This window comes from Panthera onca, chromosome B4 (genome assembly GCF_046562875.1).
Source record: "Panthera onca isolate mPanOnc1 chromosome B4, mPanOnc1 haplotype 2, whole genome shotgun sequence".
Classification (NCBI taxonomy): Eukaryota; Metazoa; Chordata; class Mammalia; order Carnivora; family Felidae; genus Panthera; species Panthera onca.
The window spans coordinates 27,846,169-27,868,329 of NC_138345.1; the positions used below are offsets into that span (position 1 = coordinate 27,846,169).

Consider the following 22,161-nt stretch of genomic DNA (forward strand, 5'->3'; position numbering starts at 1 on the left):
TTTTCTTTTTTTATCAAAAAAAATTTTTTTAATGTTTATTTTTTGAGAAAGAGAGAGAGAGACAGAGTGTGAGTGGGGGGAGGGGCAGAGAGAGAGAGGAGACACAGAATCCGAAGCAGGTTCCAGGCTCTGAGCTGTCAGCACAGAGCCTGACACGGGGCTCGAACCCAATGTCACCCAAGCTGTGAGATCATGACCTGAGCCAAAGTCAGACGCTTAACTGCCTGAGCCACCCAGGCGCCCCTTGCCATTTTCTTCAACAACATGGATGGAGCTAGAGAGTATAATGCTAATGCTAAGTGAAGTAAGTCAGTCAGAGAAAAACAAATACCATGTAATTTCATTCATATATGTAATTTAAGAAATAAAACAAGCAAAGAAAGGGGGAAAAAAGAGAGACAAACCAAGAAACAGACTTTTAGCTATAGAAAATAAACTGACGGTTTCTAGAGGGGAGTTGGTTGGTTGGGGGAATGGGTGAAATAGAAGATGGGGATTAAATAGTACACTTATTGGGGCACCTGGGTGGCTCGGTCAATTGAGTGTCCAACTTCAGGTCAGGTCATGATCTCACCATTCATGAGTTCGAGCCCCACATCGGGCTCTCTGCTGTAATCACAGAGCCTGCTTCAGATCCTCTTCCCTCCTCTAGCACTGCCCTCCCCCCCGTGCTTTCCCTCCCCCACTCACTCTCTCTCAAAAATAAATAAATGTTTTTTTTTAATTTTTTTTAACGTTTATTTATTTTTGAGACAGGGAGAGACAGAGCATGAACGGGGGAGGGTCAGAGAGAGAGGGAGACACAGAATCTGAAACAGGCTCCAGGCTCTAAGCTGTCAGCACAGAGCCCGTCGCGGGGCTCGAACCCACGAACTGCGAGATTGTTACCTGAGCTGAAGTCGGACGCTTAGCCGACTGAGCCACCCAGGCGCCCCAAAAATAAATAAATGTTAAAAAAAATTAAAGAGTACACTTATCTTGATGAGCACTGAGTCATGTGCAAAATTGTTGAATTACTGTATTGTTTCAGTGTTACACCTGAAACTAATGTAACACTGTATGATAGCCATACTGGAATTAAAATAAAGAATTTTTTAAAAAGACTCCATTGTCTCTGTTGATGACCACAGATAATCTTAATTGCATCAGAAAAATCTAAAAACAAGTCAGTTGCTTTTACTTTGAACATTACCACAGAGATAGCAATACCATTGTTTTTATTTTCAAATGCTAAAATGTTCACTCAAAAGGCATAAAAGAGTACATCACAAAGAAAGCAAGGGAAGTAACATGAAGACAAAAAAAGAAAAGCAAAATGGTATTATGTTACTGAAACAAAACAGAAGCTGTGACATTAACCATGTTAACCTGTAGACAACATCGTCCCGACTTTACTCTCCCCTGTCACAGTGTGCAGCTGTCACTGAGAAGTGGCTGCCCAGCCAGAGTCGACATTTCTAAACCCTCCCCCAGGTACCCCAGGTAACTTATGGATAGTGGTCTTAGGAACAGTCTTCCCCAGAGGGATGTCAGTGCAAGTGGCTGAAGGTCGGTTCTCAGGTTCAACCTGAACCTTGCAGCATGTGAGGTGTGTGCTCCTGCTCTTTCCCCAACCGCTGGAGGCCTCAGAGGCCCACGTTACAGAAAGTCACCTTCAGATTAGGAATGCCTTCAATACACCGGTTATTAGCAATAAGTACACTTTGACTAGGTTTAACCTATTATACTTTTTGGAGTCCATTTATTACAGTAGTTTTCACTAACATGAAAACTGGTATCTTTGAGTGGGGAGCAGACCAAACAAAAAAACTAAAATGTATGGCCACTGCTTAGCAGCCACACAGCAGCAAATAAAGAAACTGAGTAAAGGATGGGAAGATCGTTATGTCGTGTAGTCACAAAACACTTAATAAAAATATTGCCTGCCAAAAGGAACCCATGGTGATAGAAGTAAAAAAAAGTGGTTGCCTTCAGGGGAGCAAAGCAGACAATTAACTGGAAAGAGACATACATCTGGGGTAATGGAAGTATTTTAGATCTTATTTGGGGTAGTGGTTTACAACAGATGTACACGATTGTCAAAACTCACTGAACTGAATGCTTAAGAGCTGTGTGTTTACTGAATGTAAAGTATACCTCAATTATTTTAAATGCCTAAGATAGCTTCAAAGGCACGGTGGTATCTACCAAGTGTACAGCTGGGGGGAAAAGGAGATGGAAAACAGAATACTAGAATAACAATATTACTTTCCGCTCTTACTGAGAATTTACAAGAAAGAAAGGTGCACAGGCAATAGCTAAAGAGATTTGAGAGTGGAAATGAGAGGGAACAGAAGATCCAGAAATTTGGGGGGTCCAAGGGCTAGAAACACTGACTATTTCTGGATTTCATACAGTAAGAAAGAAGGCTGAAAAGCTTTGAGCAAAAATGGTCCATTAGGTTTTCTCAGGTAAACAGAGGGAAGTCAGCCTTGCCGCAGATCTGGTGAAGTACAGCACCCAGAAAGTTGAGAGAGGGAGGAATAGGGTTAAGGAAGCAAAAGGAATAAAATAGGATTTTCTGGTGCACTTTTTGGTTAGAGTGACCATATTAATTTATTGTCCAAACTGGGATAGTTTTCAGAGTGAAAGGGCATTATTACTCACCATGCACAAGAAATATAAACTAAAACTCTCTGCCAGTCTTCGACATGTAGTCACTCTATTACTAGCACATGGAATTAACTGGAAGAAGATAGATCAGAGCCAACTAAGTTTCAGAGGAAATAACATGGACAAAAACCCCACAAGCCTTGCCTATAAGCCTTTGACCCTTAAAACAATGCTCATGCAGCCAAAATTGCAGGGACAGAAAGTAGGAAATAAAGGTTACATAGCCTCCAAGGAGGACATATTCCCCAATGACGACATGAGTTGACCTTGGAAAAAAACAAACAAGAAAGAACCTTCTGGAAGGCAGAATTAGGTCCTAGAGAATAATGAACAATGGAATTCCCTCTAGAGACCAGGACCAGAGTGTAATCAAGGGATATCTTCTAACCTACGCAAAAATTTCTTCAAAATGTTACTTGCCATTTCCTGCTTTTGTTATTGTCAATATTCCTAATTCTAAATGTTCCCTCAGCGTTAGGAGATTAAACATAAACTTCTAATTTGCTAATTGGGCCCAGTACAATAAGTTATGGGCGCTGAAACATAACATGATGGTGGTAAGAATAAATCCAAAAAGTCTTTTACAAAGATCACTGACCTGACTGCCAGGAGGCCATGATTCTCTTCCAACCTTCACTATGAGCTGTGTGACCCTGGGTAAATCATGATTCCTCAGGACTTAATTTCCCTCAATTAGAAAGTGAATAAGAGGATGCCTTCCAGTTCTAATAATTCTAATTTAAAGTTCTTGACCTTGCTGACCCAAAAGAACTACAAAAATCCTCTATAAAATGTCATTACCTAGAGAATACATAATAAACTAGCTGGTCTAGTTTTATAGCAAAAGCTACTCAGCACAATTCTAAAAAGTTATATTGGCAAGAACCATCCTGGCACTCTTTCATGTCTTGAGTTTTCTATATTATTTTGGTTTCATTATAGTACATTAAGGAATAAAATAGAACTTTTTTTTTTAAACTGAGAAAAGACACTTGCCTTCCATTTCATTAGGCTTTAGAAACTAATCCAAAAAGAAAGGAGAAAGTGCATTGTACCTAAACATTTTAATTCTTTTATAGTATTTCCAGATTAAAAGTGAGAATATTTTAAAAACCAAATGCAATTTGGAGTAACTTTCAATCTAATGATACCATAATAAAATACTTTATCAGTCATACAGTCAACAAGAATATTCACTGAATCCTAAAAACATTATTTTTTCAGATAATTAAAATTTGAAAAATATATCTGCTAAATTTCAACTTGTGAGGTCCTTTTTAATTTTCTGGAAGAAAATACCATTTGGGACTCTGCCTTCTTCACTGAGAAAAAAAAGATAAAAACTAATATTCTATATTAGTTCACGTATATTATTATTATATATATTATTATTCTATATTATTAGTATATTATTAGTTCACGTATATTATTATTATTATATATATTATTATTCTATATTATTCATGTATAAAATAAAAGCCAAACATTTTAAGAGAGTAAGGCCCAAATTCTGTTAACTTCAAATCACTGTATGTTGGGACAAAGAAAAAAAATGGCAAACATTTTTCAAGTCCTGCTATCACATACCCGAGTATCATCAGTGACTTTCTAAATTAATCACATTTATTGTCACTGATTATAAACTATGAAACTATAGATGTTGGACTAATCAACTCCATTGTATCTTGGGAAAAGTTCATTCTAATAATCTGTTGAGTGGATTAGTGAAGCAAAAGAAGAAAAATGAGATTAAGTACCGTGAAAATGCCTCAAATCTGACAGAAATTTGCAGGTGTACCTCAGAATATACAAAAATTTAAGTAAGTTTAAATGATGGAAGATTTATAAGTGAAATATTTTTTTAAAAACGACTTAAGGAGACTATTTAGATATATTTGACAAGTCTCAGGTAAAGGAAGAAATGCTTTCTTTATGATAAAATTACCCCTTAAGAAAATTCTTCACACATTTAGATGTTTCCGTACCAGCACAGATGTTGAGAAGTCTCTTGTTTGCTTTTATTCAAAACACTTTACATATGACAATTTTTTCCTTCTCTTGAAACTTGAAGACTTATCTTTCCTTCTGTTCTAGGAAACTGTCTTATGTTATTTCTTGGATGATTCTCTCCCATTTTCTCATGTATTAGTGGGCTGCTACTGGACCTGCTGGTTTATGTCACTAATGACTTCTTCCTCAAATTTATCTTTCAACAGCTCAGTGAATTTTTTTTAGCCTTTAGATTTCTAATTTTGGGAGTTATTTCCCGTTCTTTAATTTTCCTTTCCTTTAATTCTCCTTTTTTAAAAAGACTTACTTTCTATGCAAAACCTTCTCACATTTTTAAAGACCTGTTTCTTTTCTTTTTCTTTCTTTTTTCTTTGAGAGAGAGCACGTGTGTGTGTGCAAAACCAAGAGCAGCAGGGACGGAGTGGGCAGAGGGAGAGAGAGAGGATCTCAAGCAGGCTCCATACAGCTCGGAGCTGATCAGGGCTCAAGCAAGGCTTGATCTCATGACCATGACATGACCTGGGCTGAGCTGCTCAGGTGCCCCTATAGTTTCTTTCTTTAGTTTTCTTACTGCTGTCTCTATAGTTTCTGTCTCATCAGAGCTCTTCCTTTGTGTCCTTTGGGTTTATTTTATCTCTATCATATTGGAGTCATACCTAAATATCTGGTGATCCCTGGCTGTCTATTCCTACTTAAGTGTAAATTATTAGTAGAGCAAGTTGGCAGCTCTGTCTGTGTCGGGGAGGTGGGGGGGGGGGGGGAGGGAGCTTGTTGAAGGTGAGTGTCACTGAAAAGCAACCAGGGCAGCAAGCTGGCTTTCTCTGTGGGGGAACCCCTACGGGGACTTTCTCTGGGATCATTCTGTTTCTCTGGAAAATCCTCTAACACTGTGTTTGGTACTTAGAAGTCTGGCTCCTGGTGCTCACTGTTCCTGTGTCCCCATCTTCTGGGTTGGGGGAAGGTACTCATCTGGCTGGGGTTAGACAAGGACCTGGGTGTCCAGCTGGTCCTTTTACAGACTTTCAGCTGGTCATCTGTTTCCAGTGCCATGCCTCACCTCCTCCTTCAGCCTAACCTTTAGTTACAGAACCTTCTAAGGTTCTATAAGGTAAAACTGCTTCCTGACACTATCCTCTTCTGTAGGTGCTTAGGTTTCGCCTTCCTCTACTCCACTAAGTCATGGTATCATACACTTTCTGTATTCATATTTATGAGAAGTACTGATGTCACCCACTTTTTATCAAAAAAAAAAAAAAGGTGGAATTTTTGTTTCTTATTTCCTTTGTTTTGGATGGACATTTTAACAGGAGAAGGTGGAAAGTTCTTTACACGTCATTGTAAAATCAGAAGTTACAGTTTCTGAGTTACTTCACGTACCATTTGTAATGGCTGAATTTACCACAGTTTTGGTCTTCTCAGTACACATTCCCAAATCTCTTCTTCTAATTCATTTGGAGAAAGACTCCCTCACTCCCTGAGACCCCGTGGGGTTTTCAGTCACTGGATGCACGTCTGTGGCAGCACTGGTGAACACGCCCCAGGCTGGCCCACCAGAATACTCCGTTCCCTGGGCCACAGTGATTATTCACCACATGTGGAGCCAAACTGAGTTGATCCATATCTTCTCTGTGGCCGATCGCTAGATGTGCGGCTCAACAAGTTCTCTTCCTGTTGAGATTGCTAAACCAGGAAGATGACAGTCTCAAGCTGCTGGTGGTCATTTTACTGGTTATATGCCTGTCTGAATAATGACGAATAAAGAAACCAGCAGAGCTGAAAAAGGGTCCAGATGAGATCATTTGAGTTCCTGGCTGCAACCATGCTTGAAGCCAGATGCACCTCTGGAAACCATAGCTATGTAAACAATTAAGTTCCTTTTATTTTCATAAGCTGGCGTGGGCTGGCTTTCTTTCACTTGCAACCAAAGGAGTCCTGATGAATTCATCATTTAATCAAAATGTTCCAAATTAGTAACACTTGAACTATAAAACACCACTTCTTCGCCAAAAATTAAACAGCCTAACTTCTTTTATTAAAATAAAATCACAATCATAAGTAACATATATGTATGTCCCTTCTATCTGAATATTCTCATGTTTCCAGAGTAGAAGGATCTTTGAGAAGGAGGCATATATACTCTGTAGTATTACAAACCCCAGAGTCACTAGCCTACAGAATGATTTTCTTCCAGGTACTTAAAAAAGTCTTGTCATTTCTTTAAACCTTCTCCATCAGTTTTTAAAAAAACTCAAGCTGCATGGTTATCTTACATAAAGGCTATGTGGAAAAACAAAATAATATATCTCAAAATATTTGTTCCATTAGGAGGAAAAGTTTGGTAGATATTCAAATAATTATTCAGCCTCAATCTCTGACCCAGGGACTGGAAACAAGGATAATTTCAACCCAAGTATTTTTGGGAAGGAAGATGGTGGTAATAACATGCCTCCAAGGAGACAGGTGGGGATGCTTAGAAGTCATGTGTTCCTTGGATGTTCTCCCTGGTGTAACTTCCCCATTACTGTCTGCAGTCCATGTGCTCACCAATCCAATGGTCACTGTCTAAGGCTCTAGGTTTGAAGATGTTGCCTGCGTCTTTAGTGATTTTGAGTACATTTAGAGGCCATGCGGGTAATCTAAAAAAAATGAGTAAGCTAAGCATTCTAAATGTGTTAGAATTACTTTATTTGCATTAAAGAGTAAATCTTACTAAAATTCAGTCTCTCTCACTCTCTTTTTTTATTGGTTCAAGTCCTGGGAGTTTTTCTTTTTCATGCATCATTCCTATCTACTGCTCCTTGTTCATCCATGATTTGTTTCATAGAATTATAAATAATAGGTTTTTGGCACTGATACTCCATGTAAAGAAACTGTGTATAAGTAGGAGCTAATAATAATTGATAGTAATAGTTCAGTTTATTGAGCACTTAGTATGTGCCATTCACTGTTCTAAATCATTTATATGTATTAAGTGATCTTGCACTCATTTCAACTCCTTGAGGTAGGTAACATTATCCTCACTTTATAGATGAGGGCATGGAGACATTGAGAGGGGGGTAAGCAGCCTGTGCAAGATCACATAGAAAATAAGTTGTAAATATGAATACAAGCACTCTGCCTCAAGGATCTCTGTTCTTAAACTATTACTCTGCACTCCCCAAAGAAATATGCCATCCTATTACAGTTTGAATTGTGTCCCACAAATTTTAACTTAAAGTCCTAACCCCTGGTACCTGTGAATGTAACCTTATTTGGAAGGGTCTCTGTAAATATAATTAGGTTAAGATGACATTATACTGGATTAGGGTGGGTCCTAATGCAATATGATAGCTGTCCTTATAAGAACAGGAAAACTGGGACACAGAGAAAGACATCCATGAGATGATGGGGCCGAGTTTGGGGTTATGCTGCCAGAAGCTAAGGATAGCATGGGGTTACCAGAAGCTACAACAAGCAGGAAGGAGTGTCTCCAGAGGTCTCTGAGGGAGCATGGCCTTGCCAACACCTTGATTTAAGACTTCTGGCCTCAGGGACCGTGAGAGAATACATTTCTGTTGTTTAAAGGTACGCAGTTTATGGTACCTTGTCATGACAGCCCTGGGAAACCAACATACTGTCTTTCCCTTGTACTGAAATATACCATCTTACCAATCTGTCATTTCCTAGTTTCATATAGATGACAGTAGGAATAACATTAACTGTCCTCTGAATTCTATGTAAAGAAAATCAACAGCCAGGGGTGGGGCTGTGAGAATGAAAAACCCAGCCTCCCATCCAGTTGGGGCAGCTAAGCTACCCTCAGCTCTAGCTGATCACTGTCACATGAACAGTTCAGTTTTCACAAGAACCCAGAAAGTGGATTTGTACATTAGTTAAAAACAAATTAAATTAGTTACTAGTTAAAATAACACTAGTTAATAACTAATTCATGTTTAAAACAAACACTGTGCAAACAGGACACATCTACGGACCAAATCTGACCACAATCTCTGCTGTTTTCTTTACTTTGTCCACTTCCCCTTGACCACTTTCACTTGACCAGGCCCTAACTGGAGTCATCCAGCTACCAGATCTAGGAAGCAGGCACAGCGTGGGTATGTGAGAAGCCATGTGGAAGTCAGCGCTGTAGGACTAGGAAACCCTCTTTGAGATACAGAGTGTAGCAGATGCAGAAGAATCCTACACACTTTTGAATCCAAGACTGAACACGTGCACTCCTCTGGATCCGTACCTGGAGTCTAACACTATTCCTCTATTCTGTCAGCTGGCCTTCCTAAGGCTTGCTTTTTTTTTTTTTTTTTTTGTCAGTCTGATATATAAGGGACTTAGAGCTTTACTGGGTAAAGGTTTTGGGTAAGTCCAGGACATGATCTTGGTATATCTCAGATTCACTGCCATTTCATTCATAGCACTGTGTTTATAACATAAGCATATAACTTATAATTCCTAAATTTCTTATCTCTTATGTGTGTATTTGAACGAAGCCTAAGTGGATTGCAATAGCTCAGAGCTGCCCTTCAGTATTCACCATCCTATAACCTGTGAAAGTTGTCCTGAAACCTGGAAACATTTCTGAAAACAAGTTTTGTGAAATCAGTTCTACAAAATGTGACTTTGTTACTCAGCCTTGTTAGAAAAACTTCTAAAATATAAAGAATTGTTCTGATTATGTTAACATCAACTCTAGCCCAATAGGTCTACTACTATTTAGTAGCCTTAAAATCTTCTGAGCCCTCCTTGGCTATAAACATTGCTTCAGTATCTACAGGAGTTCAGACCTATTTGATACGGTATAGAAACTAATGATTGCTGCTGGTAAGTGAAAGGAAGGACTTGATATGTTGCCAGGACTCTCTCTGCTACATTGAGATATTAAATTCAGTGATGCAGTTTGGCACAATACAGTGTTTGAGACCTGGAAAATTGACAAACATTATCTTAGAAAATTTGTAGAGCAAAGTTAAGAAGTGAAATACTGCAAAATCGGCCCAAGTTCATCTCATTTAATGTTTTGGGCTTTTAAAGTTTATTTTTGCTTGAATTAAAAATATCTCGGGGCGCCTGGGTGGCGCAGTCGGTTAAGCGTCCGACTTCAGCCAGGTCACGATCTCACGGTCCGTGAGTTCGAGCCCCGCGTCAGGCTCTGGGCTGATGGCTCAGAGCCTGGAGCCTGTTTCCGATTCTGTGTCTCCCTCTCTCTCTGTCCCTCCCCCGTTCATGCTCTGTCTCTCTCTGTCCCAAAAATAAATAAACGTTGAAAAATAATTTAAAAAAAAAAAAAAAAAAAAAAAATCTCAATCTTCCACTTCAAACTGATAAAATCATACTGAAATTCACTAGCTGATATTTCTCGCAAAACCCCAAACAGTCAGGAAAGCCAATTTTATCCACATTTGACAGATGAGGAAACTGAAGCTGAGGGCGTTAAATAACTTGTTCAAGGTTGTTAGTGACAGAGGTAAAAGCCTGCACTCAAACCTCCTGATTCTGAGTTCAGTAACCTTTCCCACAAATATGTCATGCAGACTTCTAAGACCAGGCTGTTTAGCCATTAGGATAGCCAGACCTGTGATCAAAATTGCCCTTGATTTCTTTTCCTTTTTTTTTTTTTAATGTTTATTTATATATTTATTTTTTTGAGAGAGAGAGAGAGAGAGACAGAGAGAGAGACAGAGACAGAGCGTGAGCAGGGGAGGGGCAGTGAGAAAGGGAGACACAGAACTTGAAGCAGGCTCCAGGCTCTGAGCTGTTAGCACAGAGCCCACCACTGGGCTTGAACCCAAGAACCATGAGATCATGACCTGAGCCGAAGTCAGACACTTAACTGACTGAGCCACCCAGGTGCCCCAAAACTGCCTTTGATTTCTGATGTCAGATAAATCTTTCAAATGTCTGTAAATCTGAAGTTTCTCATTTGTAAAATGGGAGTTAAAATTATAAAACACATGTGAAGACCATAGCACAGGGTGGGCACTGAACAAATGCCAGTTCCCTTCTCTCTCTTTCTTCTACAAGATCCCTTAAATCTAAGTAGATTGTCCATTCTCTGGTTCAAAATCTGTATGATTGGTGAAACCCTAAATAACTATAGAAAAGTAACTCAGGGGATACGCAGATACTGAAAGCACAATGATAAGCTCATTGTCACAGACAAAGAAGACCATAGCAGAAGTTGTTGTCATGTATGATTATATAATGGCCAGGAGAGTGGTTTAAAAAAAAAAATCCATGATCTTGAGTCTTGTTTTTAAAGGGGCAGGTCACATCAAAACATCACGCCTTGAACTCATTCTCTGCCATGTAATAAATATGGCTCATTGTCTCCAAACACAAAATATTCAAAACATATCAAACAGGTATGACATACTTCCAACTTAATGGAGCTGTTTGAGACTCTAAAAGTAGGTTATCCCAATAGCTATCATGTCCTACATCACCCAGGAAAGAGATTCCTCAGGACCACATGGATAGTCAATGCCACAAAAGAACTTAAATGCTAACTCCTTTGTACCTCCTCTCTCTGGCTCACTTGGGTGAGAATGAAGTAGGGGCACGCATGACCGACACTAGGTGGGGATGGGCCTGAAAGAGAGGCAAGAAGTTAAGGGGGCTGCAGATGTGGGCAGGAGGGAAGCATAAGCTCAGAGCTGCTAATGTCAAGAGGCATTCACAGGCCTACTACCACAAAAGCTAAGCAATTAGCAAATCCGATGCTAAAAATATTAAAATGCATAACATGATTTAGAATATTTCTTCCAATTTCAACTTAATGCTAGGGAATTACGTGCCAATAGCTGTCTTACATTTGTGACTCCAGCTCTTGGCACACTCCTGCAGAACTGGGGTTGTGTTATTGCATATGTGGGTGGTTATTAAATGCTTTAAAATGATTATGTTAAAGGTTATATTCCTCATACACATAACTTCACTTACTATTATGAGTTAGACGTGTACATGAGTAGACAATGGTCTCCTTCCATTAAATGCAAACTGGCTGAAATTACTGTTTAAGTTGCCAGGTTGTAAGAGAAAAGAGAGCAAATTAATGAGGGTGAAGTTGTATAATCAGTTTATAAAACAAATCATGCTGAGGTCAAGGCTGACATCGCCAACTCCCACACATCTAAGTACCCTTAAAAATGTGACCTTCTCTTTTTTCCCGCCACCACTGCTCTAATTCAAGCTGTTTCTTATTTCTCTTCCATTCACATGCGGTTGATGAATCATTTATCTTGGCAAAACATGAATTCCATCATGTCACCCGTCTCAGAAACTTCTGAGGGCTTCCCACTGCTTGAGACACAAAGGCCCAACTCCAAGGCAGGGCATTCATGGCTCTCCTAAATTTGGCCCATCCTTCTCATTCAGTGGTTCTCAACCACTCGGGGAGCTTTAAAAGATAAACAGGCGTACATCTTGTGCCCCAGAAATTTTATTTATTAGTTCTGGGGAAAGATCTAGGGACTTGTGTTTTTAAAAATATCCGTGGATGACTTTTATTCACTGCCAGGGTTGAAGCACTGGTATAATTTTCCCACCTATTATTTCACCCAACATGAACTAAAGCTTCTGTTCCAGCCAGTAATGCTGATTTGTTTGTTTGTACCTCTATTTCTCCACCATGCTGTTAATCCAACTCGGAATATCATTTCCTCTCTTAGCTCTTTATTTAAATTTAAATCTTTACCATTCCTCTAAGACTAACTGAAATCCCACCACCATCGGGTACACGGGTACCCGGGTACATATGAGTTAAATAGTCTTGGGAGGCCTGGCTGAGAATCTAACCACTATTTATAACATTGTTTTTGTGGAAAAAAAATGTTTTCCGCATTCCAAACAACAGAATTAGATATGAACTTTTGGAATACAGTTTTTTTCTTAGATTAGGAACTGACTGTATCTTGTTATTTACACTATGGTCAGTATTTTCCTAGGATAAGATGGCAGAGTGGGGGGGGGGTGGTCTGCCAAGAGTGCAGAACACGAATAAATAGTTGCCATGAATACAGACCATATGTGACTATAAGGGTGAAAGACAGATGATAAAAGAAAAATCCAGGCACATTACTAATTTATTAAGCAAATATTTACCAAGAACTATTAAGATTATGCTGAATGCCATGAGAAACAAAAATTAGACAAGAAGTTTGGTTTTATTTATAGCCCTCACAACCTATGATGGGAGATAAGACGGACATAAACACAAGTAATAAAGCTGCCTGGTAAAATGTGCTAGGGCAGTGATAAAAACAAAATATTGGATGAAGTCAGCTGAGAGAGAGACGGAGACAGAGTGTGTGAAAGCTAGTGCTTCTAGCTAGAGCAATCAGGGAAAGTTCATGGAGGAGCATGCACCTGGGCTGAGCCTGGAGGATTTGCACAAGATTTCAACAAGCAGAGGACACGGTAAGATTGAAGGAGAGAACATCCTAGAAAGAAACATGAAGTAACGAACACAGTACACATCAAGCCACAGAGGCATGAAGAATGGTGAGAATTCAGTGAACAGAAAAGAGTCCAGTTGGCTAAGGTGAAGGATATTTTTAGGAGCTGGGTAGAGGGCTTCGAATGCCACTCAATGGAACATGGATTCCATCCAACAGTGAGTGGGGAGCCATTAAAGTGTTTTAAAAGTATTGGAGTTCTATATGCAGATCTATCTGGCAGTGGAATACAGGATGGAGGAAGAGTGAATGAAGACAGAAGACCATCAGGAGATAATTATATTAGCTGACATTGGTCAAGATGACTTTTAAAGCTAAGTTTTTGAATAAATAAACATTTAAGGTTTAAGCACTAGTTCATTACTAAATATCTCCCTTCGATGATCACGAATATATAAATCATTTAGAAAAGCCATACAAAACCTTAAAAAAACTGAAAAACATAGTTTTAGTGGGAAAAAAAACTTCTAAAAACATTACGCTTGACATTTAGTCAAGACCTAATGACTAGACTTAATGAAAAATAAAGGAACATTTTGAGGTGTTAATCTCACTTTTAAAATGATACCACGAGTTTAAACATTACAATTTTAGTAAGCATATGAAATTTACAAAGAAATAATCTTTCCACTATTTTCCAAGACCAGTAATTCAATATACAAGGCAACTCTAAGATATTCTGAGAAATTTGAGAGTTCAAAGTGTCACAGATACTGGACTTAATTCTTTAGATGTTAAATCAATCTTAAGCTGTGTTAAAATGGATAAGATCAGACTTACTCGAGGTGATTTGACTTAGTAAATGTCTTCTAAACTTCAAATTTTCAGTGTTGGGTGAGACATGGCATTCATCTTTATCTGAAAAAAAAAACGTGATGGAAGTAATGAAATTGAAAGAATTGATAGGTAGCTTATAGAAGCCAATTATATGATTACACCTTAAAGACTACAATAGTTATATGAAGTCCTATAAAACTGACATTACTTATACTATGTATAATTTAAGAACCTAAGATAAAAATCTCAAGCTATGCCCAAAGACTTCTAAAATAGGAGATATAATACATTTCCTTCATATATTTTTAAGTCAATCTCCTCAAAATTCTGAAAAATATATTATTAGATATTCAAGACTGATTGACACCAAATTCTTTAATATAGCCAATAATCAAGCCCTATTCAGTACTAATATCATGGAGAACAGGGAAAGATGAAATTGCATAAGAGAGAGTTTCTGTCATCAAAAAACCCACAAACCACAAGAGGAGACAAACACAAACAACTCCATATCAAGAAAGATATAATAAGTGCCCCAAGAGGGACAGAAGTGAACCAATACCAAGAATTAGAAAGGTGGCAGTGTTAAGAGTTAGAAGAGAAAGAACTGATACACAAAGGTGGCACACTAATCACTGAATTGACAGTGGAGAGCAAAAGAACATATCAACTATCCTTTAAATTCTAGAATTAGATCCATCAATAGATGAATACACAAGATGTACTATAATTAAAAGTACACTTATCTTGATGAGCACTGAGTAATGGATAAAAATGTTGAAACATTATTATAGTGCAAACCAGAAACTAATAGAACACTGTATGTTAATTGTACTAGAATTAAAATTTGGAAAAAAATCTAGAATTGGAAGAATTCAATACTTTTTTTGAGATGGCTGTGCAAAAACTGGCAGTGTCCACAAAAGGCAGGTTTAAAGTTCTTGGGAGGATAGGAAAGAAGAGTTCTGGGGAAGACAAAAGTTACAAAAACTTGTTCAAAATAGAGCACAGGACCCAGATGACATAAGGAACTAGAAGCAGGTCGGCAGTAGAACTACGATTCCACGAGAACAAGGTAGGTTTGACTCCTTGGGAAAAAAAGAGCATAAGAGTAGGGCTTCACTCAGGATGACAGGTAACAAAACACCATTCTGACTCTCTTTTTCTCTGCTTTACCTGTTTGGTGAGACAGGGCAAAAGACTGGCCACATATGACACCAGTCTCACTTTCTCTTAGAACTTGCCTGCCCAAACCCACATACATTCTCCTGTCATCTACATGGTAAACTCAACAGGGCAAGTTAAGTCAATCCAGTTGGAATAGGGATAAGATTCCATGCAGATATAAACACACTCTTTTACCCAGTTTCCACCCACATAAAGTTGACATTTTTATTCTAAACTGAGTTACGTCATGTCTACTTCTCAAAGGGTTTAGAAGTTGGAAGAAGGAATATATGGTATAAAATTCCAACAAAAGGTATGTAAACCTTTGAATGGAAATCAACCTTAATTATATGGAAAGTGAGTTTAGTGTAGAACCTGTCAGCCAAAGTGAAGTTTTAAATTTTCTAAAAACATTCAACAAAGACCTAATACTGAGACTTAATGAGGTTAAAGAACATTATTAGAGATGCAGATTTCTAATTATGGGGTCAATGCCTTTAAAAGATATAGCACTATTCACAATTTTTACTTTTTTGTGTCATTTTGGTGAGTTGTATTTTTCAAGGAATTTGTCCATTTCATGTAAGTTGTCACATGTATTGACATAATGTTCAGAATATTTTACCCTTTAGATACTTCTTGGATCTCTAATAATGTTTCCTTTTTATATCTATATTGTTAATTTGAGCTTTCTCCTTTTTACTTAGTAGGGGCTTATACATTTTATTAATATTTTCAAAGAAACAACTTTGACTTCATTAATCTTTGTCAGTCTTCTCTATAGAATGCTTCTTTCTTTGTAATTTCCTTCCTTCCAGTTTATTGAATGAAATTGAACTTTTTCTAGGTTTTTGAAATGAAAAATAGATGGTTGGCTTTCAACCTTTTAAGCATAAACATTTAAAGCTACAGATTCTAAGCACCACTTTAACGTTCTCTCACAGCTTAGATACTAATTGTGGTTGTATTTCTTTGACCGGTACTGGATTATTTAAATGTATGCTGTTTATTTTCCAAACAAACTGAGGATTAAAAAAAAAATCTTTATTTCTAGTTTAATTCCACTGTAGAACATATATGATTTCAATCTTTTACATTTGTTGAGATTTGCTTTTTAGCTCAGCATATGTTCTATTTTGGTAAAAAGTTTCTTGTATACTTGTAGTGTATTGTAGTCTGCAAGAGTTGAGAATAACATTCTATAACAGCAATAGGTCAAGTTGGTTAACAGTATTGTTAAACATCCTATAACCTTTATGATTTTTAAAAATCTGTTTATTATATCTAGTGGTTCAAAGAAGGTTATTAAATTCTCCAAATAGGATGGTGAAATCATGATTTCTCCTTGTTGTCCTGTGAATTTTAGCTTTACATATTTTGGAGTTAAACTGTCAGGAACATACAAATTTAGAACTATTCTGTCTTCCTATTGAATTGACCCTTTTATCATCATAAAATTCTCCCTTTATCTTCCATAAAACTTCTTGCTTTAAAGTCTACTTTATCTGATATTAATATATCAGATTTCCTTTAGTGTTTGCACAGTGTACCTTTTCTTCCCATATTCTTCTATATAATATATCTTGTGCAAACTAGATATAGTTGGGTCTTTTTTTTAAATGTAGTTCAAAACTTTTTGGCTTTTAGTTGGAGGACTAAACCTATGTATATGTAATCAGATACTGATATTTAAAATACCTTATTGGTTCTATATTCATCCCATCTAATCTTTTTTCTTCTTTTAATTAATAAATTTTTATTACTGCATTTTATCTCTTGTTAGCATTTTTTAAAATTCCAATATAGTTAACATACAGTGTTATATTAGATTCAGGTGTACAATATAGTTTTGCACAGAATCTGCACCAGTTTGCATTCCCACCAACAGTACAGGAGGGTTCCTTTTTCTCCATAACTTTGCCAACACATGCCATTTCCTATATTGTTGATTTTAGCCATTCTGACAGGGTTGAGATGATACCTCGCTGTACTTTTGATTTGCATTTCTCTGATAACGAGTGATATTGAGCATATTTTCATGTGTCTCTTGGCCACCTGGATGTCTTCTTTGGAGAAGTGTCTGTTCATGTCTTCTGCCCATTTTTTAACTGGATTATTTGTTTTCTGGGTGTTGAGTTGTATCAGTTCTTTACAGACTTTGGATATTAACCCTTTATTGGTTATGTCATTTGCAAGTATCTTCTCCACTTCTGTAGGCTGTCTTTTAATTTTAACGATTCTTTCCTTTGCTGTGCAGAAGCTTTTTATTTTGCTATGGTCTTAATAGTTTATTTTTGCTTTTCTTTCCCTTGTTTTAGGAGGCATATCTAGAAAAATGTTCTACGGTCAAAGGAGATATAACTGCCTATGCCCCCTTCTAGAATTTTTATGGTTTTAATTCTCACATTTAGGTCTTTAACCTATTTCAAATTTATTTTTCTGTATGGTGTAAGAAAATGATCCACTTTAATCCTTTTACATGTAGCTGACCAGTTTTCTGAAAATTTGGTGAAGAGACTGTCTTTTTCCCATTGGATATTCTTTCCTGCTTTATCAAAGATTAATTGACCAGATAATGGGTTTATTTCTTGGTTCTCTATTCTGTTCCATTTATCTATGTGTTTATTTTTGTGCCATTACCATACGGTTTTGATAACTACAGCTGTATAATATAACTTGAAGGCTGGAATTGTGATACCTTCAGCTTCGCTTTTTCTATTTCGAGATTACTTTGGCTATTCAGGGTCCTTTGTGATTCCATATAAATTTTAGGATTGTTTCTGTTAGCTTTTTGTTCAAACATCTTTGTAGTTTCTCATGAAATTATCATAGAGATTACAAATACTTCCTTGAATTACAAAACTTGACTTTTACCACTTCCTATACAAGACAATAATTGGTTTAACTCCATTTATACCTATCTGCAATTTGTTCTACTGTTTTCATTTATTTCTACATATGTTTTAAGCCTGAAAGACATTGTTATTATGGCTTTAAATAGGCAAAAATCTTTTATATTTACTCACATATTTATGCTTTTCATTTTTTTCCCTAAAATTCTATGGTTCCAATTGGGATCATTTTTCTTCAGACTGAATACCTTCCTTTAGTATTATTGTACTATGGTTCTACCTGTGGTAAAGTCTCCCACCTTTTGTCTAAAACTTTTGTCTAAAACTTTGTAAAAAACACTTTGCTGGGCATAAAGTTTCAGGTTAGCAGTATTTTTCCTTTCTGCACTTAAACTTTAAAGATGTTATTCCATTGTTCTCTGATTTTAATAATTTCTGTAGAACAATCTGCCATCAATCTTATCATTGTTCCTTTCAAGTTACTATGGTTTCTTTCCTTGGGTTATTTTAAGATTTTCTCTTTATATCTGCTCTTCCTGAGTTTCATTATGTTATACTTACATATGGTTTTCTTTATATAATATTGCTTGGAGTTCACTAAGTTTTTTTTGTATTTCTTGAATCTGTGGATGGCTATCTTTCATCAGCTTGGAAAATCTTTGGTCACTATCTTTTCAAATATTGTTTTTGCTTCTTCTTTCCTCCCAGTACTCCAATGATATGTAGATTAGGTGAAATGATTCAATCCATATGTCTCTTAACCTATTTTGTTCTTTCCATTCTTTCCCCCCACCCATGCTTCACCTTGTACATTTTCCATTGAACTGTCCTTCAGTTTACTAATTCCAGTTGTTTATTTTTTAACTGTGCTTACTTTACTATTAAACTCAAATCTTAATTTCAGATTACATTTTTTAGCTCTAGATCCCACCATTCTGTTGCCATTCTTTGTCTTTTCCTCTATTTAGCTGTTTCTTTTATTTCCTTTAATATATTCACATGACGATAAAATTGTTGTTTGATAACTCCTATTATCAGTGCTATTGGTGGATCTGCTTCTATTTTCTCTTCTTCCTTGGGCTGTTTGATAGATTTTTACTTTTCACATGTCATATAACTTTTTGGTGTATTCTTAATACCGTGAATGTAAGAAACATAAAACTGTGGTAGGTATTATTTTTTCCCAGTGAGGGCCCATCTTTTCCTATATTAGACAGGTAGGGTGAGGAGATGATCTCTTCAATTTGATCAGTTTACTCTGGTATAAGATGTCTCAAACATGAAATCAATTGTGTGGTTTACAGCAACTGCATCCCACCACCATCCCATGTAGACTCTCTCCTAAGCACTATGAGATTACAGAAAATTTCTCTGTATATTTCCACCTCAACTTCCTAGCCTCCCTTCCTGCCCCAAGGTTCAGTTAACAACCCATGGGGGAAGCTAGCTGTATGTCTGAGGACTCTGGTTTCCAGTTCATCATGCCAGACTATATGACCATCAAAACACCAATGGTTTCTCTTTCCCCTAGTAAAGTCTTACCTCCATAGCAAGCTTGATCTTTAGCCAGTGTCCATTTTGGGCAAATACACTTAGGAAAAATGACTGTCAGTATTCTTAGCTCATACGGGCTCTTCCATTTCTGAAATCTCAGTTCATTTTGTCGTCTTTGCTTTCACAACTCTCTGAGATCTTCAATAAATATGGCTGTGGTTAAGAGTAACACAAATATTTTAAAACTCCCCCACTGAAAAATAGGCATATATGCCCTTCCCTCACCTTGAATATGGGTCACTTCTGTAACTTCTTTGACCAATAAAATATGGTGACTATGACATGACACCAGCTTCTGGACCTAGACCTTAAGACACTGATGAATTTAACCCCATATATCTAGGAATATTCTAAAATCACTGAACTGCCACAAAAGAAAGCCAACTATCCTGATCTGTTAAAAAATAGCAAAAACAGCTTTTGGTTTCATTAATTTTCTCTATTATTTGTCTGTAAACTTCTCTTTTATCAATTTCTACTTATTTTCTACTTTCTACTTACTTTGGATTTTATTTTTCCATTTTCTTAAAGTGAAAACTCAGAAAATTTTAGGCCTTTCATTTCTAACGTTAGTATTTTAAAGCTATAGATTTTCCTCTAAGCACCGCTTTAAGCTACATGAATATGGTATGATGTGCTTTCATCTTCATTCAGTTCAAATATATTTTCTTATTTTCCTTGTGATTTCTCGTCGAACCATGGTTTATTTAAAGGTATGTTGTTTCATTTCCAAATATTTTGGGGAAGAATTCTAGATATTCCACACTTACTCATTTACTCATTTCTAATTCAATACAGTAATAGTGAGAGAGTATACTCTGTATGATTTTAATTCTTTAAAATCTTGTTTTATGACCTGACAAATGATTTACCTTGATAAAAATTCCACACATACTTGAAAAGAATGTGCATTCTCTTATTGAGTGCAGTATTCTATAAATGTCAATGAAGTCCAATTCATTAAGTGTTGTTGCAGATTTATATATTTTATTTGATATTCTGCCTATATCAATTGCTGAGAAGTGTTCAAAACTATCTATAACTGTAGTCACGTCTACTTACCCTTTCTTTTCTGTTAGTTTTTGCTTCAAATATTTTGAAGCTCCATTATTGGGCTCAAAGACATTTAGAATTATGATATCCTTTTGATGAGTTTGTTCTATCAGCAGAAAATATCTCTCAGTATCACTAGTAATATTCCTTGATTTGAAGCCTATTTTGTTGGATATTAATACAGGAAGTCCAGTTTTCTTAATATTAGTGTTGTCATGGTATATCTTTTTCAATTCTTTTAATCTGTGAGTTCATATTTGAAGAGGGTTTCTTGTAGAAAGTATGCAGTTAGCAGGTCTTGCTTTTTTATCTAGCCTGATGATCTCTGCCTGTACAGTATTCAGATCATTTACACTTAATGTAATTATGTTATATGATTGAATTTGAATTAATCATCTTATTTTCTGTTTGTCCCAAACTGTTCTGTGTTTCCTTTTCCCATTTTTTTATTGTCTTGTTTGGAATTACTATTTCATTTCATTTATCATTACTATTTCATTTTATCTCCACTCTTGGCTTACTGGATATACCTGTTTCTTTTAGAATTATAATGGTTGCTCTGGTGTTTAAAATATAGACCTTTAACATATCACAATTTTTAAAAAATGTTTATTTATTTTTGAGAGAGCGAGAGAGAGAGAGAGTGAGCGCACAAGTGGGGAAGGTGTAGAGAGAGAGGAGGAGACACAGAATCCTAAGCAGGCTCTGAGCTATTATCACAGAGCTTGATGTAGAGCTCGAACTCATGAACTGTGAAATCATAACCTGAGCTGAAGTTGGACACTCAACCGACTGAGCCACCCAGGTGCCCCTAACATATCACAATTTAACTTATAATAATGCCATACCACTTCATGTATAAGAATTTTACAGCAGGATATATCTGTTTCTTCCTTCCCGTCTTTTGTGCTATTGTCATCATAGTCTAACTAGGGTAAGACTGTCATACTGGAGAATCCAAGTGCAGGCACTCTGGTTCAAAGATCTAGCTAAAACTAACTTTTGAGTGATCCTTGTCAAAATACCATAAAGCTGTCTTGGACCCTCCAAACCAGCCCACATTACAGCTGAATGCCCACCAACTAACCTCAGCTGATGCTACACAGTGAAGAATAACCACCAGCTGAGCCTTCCCTGTTCATTACCCACAAACATGAGGTACAACAAAATGGTTATTGTTTTAAGATTATAAATTTTTAGATAATTTGGTATGGAAACAGAGAACCATAACAGATTCTGGTACAGGGAAGTGGGGTCCCATAATAAAAATCTTAAAACATGTGGCATTGGTTTTGGGACCAGGTGGGAAGCAAAAGCTGGAAGAGCCTCAAGAAGACTGTTAATAAAAGCTTGAAGTACATTAGTGAACACGTTAACAGAAGGAAATTACAACCCCTCTTACACAGTGGTATGCAACACTTACTTGCATAACATAGAAAAGAGAAAATATACCCAATAAAGTGGTAGATTTGGGTAAGGAGATTTCTAGGCAGAAGATTCAAAGTATTAGTTTCTTTTAGCTGTGTGTACTAACGTATACATAGACAAAGATGAGCTAACAAAAGAATTGTTTCATTTTCAAGCAGAATTTAGAGGAAAGATAAAGGAGCCAGGACTTGCCCTTTCAAAAGAATAATCATCCCCATTCT

The 22,161-nt window shown here is 36.8% G+C and overlaps 1 protein-coding gene across 8 annotated transcripts in view; it reads right to left on the reverse strand.

The window, feature by feature from the left end:
• The window catches only part of ZNF438 (zinc finger protein 438), a 171,329-nt gene that overhangs the window by 78,561 nt on the left and 70,607 nt on the right, over window positions 1-22,161 (reverse strand). For 5 of the 8 annotated variants that reach the window (XM_060659049.3, XM_060659037.3, XM_060659036.3 and 2 more), the window contains 2 exons: window positions 19,448-19,612; window positions 13,890-13,967 (listed from right to left, as the gene is read on the reverse strand). The gene's annotated coding sequence lies outside the window, so the exon portion shown is untranslated. The remainder of the gene's footprint in view (window positions 1-13,889; window positions 13,968-19,447; window positions 19,613-22,161) is intronic. The other 3 variants (XM_060659054.3, XM_060659050.3, XM_060659052.3) reach the window with 1 other exon arrangement.